Below are 4,201 nucleotides of genomic sequence, written 5' to 3' on the forward strand. Positions count from 1 at the left end.
AGGTGCGTTGGGAAGAAAACAAAATTGAACAGAGAGTCATGCGAAAGCGTGGCTGGAGGTGTGCCTTTGGCACAATTTGACCCACGCGACCGCGTCATGTGGGCAAAATACCTCCCACGCGTCCGCGTCACCCACGCGAACGTGTGCCTCAAAATTGACGTAAAAAGGGTGTATGGCCGAAAGTTGAGCTAGAATTGGATTGGACTCGTGCTAAAAGCACAAGCCCTGCCACGCGTATGCGTGCCCCACGCGTCCGCGCCATTTTCAAATTTAGGCCATCCACGCGATCACGTCAACCACGCAACCGCGTCACCCAAAGATTTGGCAATATGAATTTCAAACAGAGAGTTGCGCGACCGTGAAGCTGCCCTCACGCTAATGGCACAAATCGATCCACGCGACCGCGTGGATGACGCGTCCGCGTCATTTCATAGAAGCGCTATCGAGCGAACGCGTCACCAACGCGTCTGCATCACAAGCGGTGCACAGCTTATCTATATCAGCCAACTATCTTATCTTTTTCTTTCCCATATCTAAATCTTTTCTTTCCTTCTTATTTCTTTCTTCCTCCTTTCTTTCTTTCTTTTTTGGTGTTAAAATTCTCTTCTTCAACTATTGCATCTTTTCTTGAATTATTCTGGTGCTTCATGACTTGTTTTATTCCAACTGGGTATTATTATTCATAAGTCAATGCTAATTTTTATAATACTGATATTCCTTTTGCATTGATAGGCACTTACACTTTCTTGCATTACCCATACTCTCTTCCCCATTGTTGCATCTTTTGCACTATTGATATGCCATTTGCTTCCACTATTTTCTCACTTGCATGTTGTAGCTACCATGTAATTGAGACCTTTATTACTTGGCATTAACACCCATATTTATTTATGTTCTTATCTTTATTTTTGGGTTACTTTCCTTCCTTTTTCTTTTCTTTCAGGATGGCCACCACGAAGAGAGAGAAAAAGCTTCTTAATGGGGAGACAGGCAAGTCAATCTGCACAATCTATAGAGAAAGGCATCAGTTGGAGCAACCCGTCCACCTGTACATCTTAGCATGCACCGAGGACGGTGCAGTCTTTAAGTGTGGGAAGGTCGATACCGATCTCCATGGGTTAGTTATTCTCTTCTCAACACCAATATTCTATTTTCTTTGTTTGTTCATTGTTGCATTGCATAATAGATTGCATGTGTAGTTGATTTTTTTTTTTTTGCATTTAAATACTACTTAGTTGAAAAATAACAAGTTTCTTTTTAAGACCCTATTTTTGAATAATTTCACTAATTTGAATTAAAAACTAAATTTTTCATGTGTTAAATTTATTTGAAGTTTTATTTGGAACATGGTCTTTGAGCCAAAGAACACACAACTTGCGAGATTTTGAGCTTATTTATATGGTTACATTATTTAACCATAAATTTTTATTCTTGTGTGTTTTCTTCTCTATGATTGTAATCTTTATTTTGTTCCAATCTATATGTCCAATATTTAATGTATTTACATGCTTGCATATGATTGAGGCCATTACTTGTTTTTGCTCACTTATCCCAAATAAGCCTACCCTTTTATGTCACCCTTGTTAGCCACTTTGAGCTTTTTAATCCCCTTCTATTATATAACCACATCACTAGCCTTAAGCAGAGAAACAAATTAAATATCCCAATTGAATCTTTGCTCAGCTTAAGATAGAGGTTGTGCATCAACTAAGTGTGGGAAAACTATGGGAACATGGGTTAATAAGGGAATGTATCATGTTTCTAATTCTGAATATTGAGAAATTTGGGTATCTACTCATGTAAAACAGAAAATTAAAAATTCTATATGCATTGATATGTTATTTTAGTTTTTATATCTCTATAATATATATATATATATATATATATATATATATATATATATATATATATATATATATATATATATATATATATATATATATATATAAGGGGACAAAATTACCCCAATGTTAAGTTAATAAAAGATCAATGCATATGTGACACAAATAAAAAGAAAAGTTAATACATGAGTATGTGATACAAAAGTGGGAATGATGGGTAGCTAGGCATGATTTTAGAAGTTATATAGAATGTATGTAAGTTAGGTGATAGCCTAGGTTACTCAAAGATTCTATTTATAGCTCACTTAGCCATACATATATCCTCACCCTTGCCTTGGACCCATTACAACCTTGAAACGACCTCATGATGTTTGTATTGGTACATTAAATATTTGTTGATTGGTTAGATGAAGAAGAAAGTTTAGAAAACATGATTAGAGAAGAGTAGAGTGATTGATCCTAGACACTTGAGAGACTAGAGTGATATACACTACCAGTGAGGGTTCAATGCTTGATTCTATGTTCCCTGCTTTCATGAGCTATTTTCTTACAAGTTTACTTGCTTTTTATTGTATGATTTGAATTAGTGGAATTTGGTTTATGTTTATCTTGGAGAACTTATTTATTTTTAACCCAGTAGGTAGAATCATTTTAGCATATAGTTGCATTCACATTCATAGGTTGCATTGCACGAGTCTTGCTTTTCCCTACTCATTTATTTTATTTCTGACGTTAGGATTTTTGCCAGTAAAGAATTTCATAAAAACAGTCGCGTTGTAGATATAGTCTCTAAACCGACAGAAATCCCTTCGTACAAACATTTTGGTTGTCACAAGTAAAAAACCCCTTAAAAATTGTTAACCGAGTATTTAAACCTCGGGTCGTCTTCTCAAGAAATTGCAGGGAAGTATGTTCTTATTATTGGTTATGAGTTGTAAATTGGGGTTTAGGAGGTAAGGAGGGAATATGTTGAATGACAAATAAAATAAAATAAAATAATAACAATAAAATCTCTTGGCAAGGTATAAGAAATTGGAAGTCCAGATCGAATTATCCTTATCAATGATAATAAAAATTGAATCTTAATTTCACTTAGTTAACCCTTACTTAAAGCAGAGGAAGGTCAAGTGACTAATTAGTTTGATCTTCAAATCCGAGTTAATTCCTAAGAAAAGATTGGGATTATTGAAGTTCAATTCAATTAGAGGAGATAACAATTATCAATTATGCTGTTGAGTTGGATAACTTCCTGAGTTACTGATTTCTTAACCAAAACCAAAAGGAAAGGAAATTGAAGCTACTGGAATAAAAATGCCTTCAGATGGGAAGCAATAATCATGTAAATAAAAGAAAGCAATAATAACTGAAATACCTCAAATAATATTAATTCAAAGAAAATCATAACATGAAAGCCATAAGCCAATTGAGATGTAAATAAGAAATGGAGTAATAAAATAAAATAAATAAAAGTAGAAAATACTTTAAGGGAATATTGAACCTGGGATTTAGAGTCACTCCTAAAACTAAGAGAAGTCCTAAATCCTAATCCTAAGAGAGAGGAGAGAACCTCTCTCTCTAAAACTACATCTAAAACATGAAAAGTGAATTATGAGAGCTTAATTATGAATGGATGTATTCTCCCACTTTATAGCCTTTAATATGTGTTTTCTGGGCCGCAAACTGGGCCAAAAACAGTCCAGAATTCGCTGGTTTCGAATTTTGCCACGCTGGTTTTTCGTCACTGTGACGCGGCCGCATGGAGCACGCGGTCGCGTCGCCTAACGTTAGGGCAACTATGGCATATTATATATCAAATCGAAGCCCCAGACGTTAGCTTTCCAACGCAACTGGAACCGCGTCATTTGGACTTCTGTAGCTAAAGTTATAGCCGTTTGAGTGCGAAGAGGTCAGGCTGGACAGCTTAGCAATTTCTCCAAATTATTGTATTCCTTCCACTTTTGCATGCTTCCTTTCCATCCTCTGAGCCATTCCTGCCCTATAATCTCTGAAAACACTTAGCACACATATCAAGGCATCTAATGGTAATAAGAGAGGATTAATATTAGCAAATATAAGTCCAAAGAAACATGTTTTCAATGAAAGCGCATAATTAGGAAGGCAAATGTAAAACCATGCAAATAGTATGAATAAGTGGGTAAAGAGTAGATAAAAACCACTCAATTGAGCACAAGATAAACTATAAAATAGTGGTTTATCAATCTCCTTGAGCTTAGCATGAGGATATGCTAATGTTTAAGTGTGGGGAGGTTGATAAACCATTATTTTATGGTTTATATTGTGTTTGATTGAATGGTTTTATCAAACTTTTCACCCACTTATTCATATGATTAGCATGTATT

Source organism: Arachis stenosperma, chromosome 4 (genome assembly GCF_014773155.1).
Source record: "Arachis stenosperma cultivar V10309 chromosome 4, arast.V10309.gnm1.PFL2, whole genome shotgun sequence".
Taxonomy (NCBI): domain Eukaryota; kingdom Viridiplantae; phylum Streptophyta; class Magnoliopsida; order Fabales; family Fabaceae; genus Arachis; species Arachis stenosperma.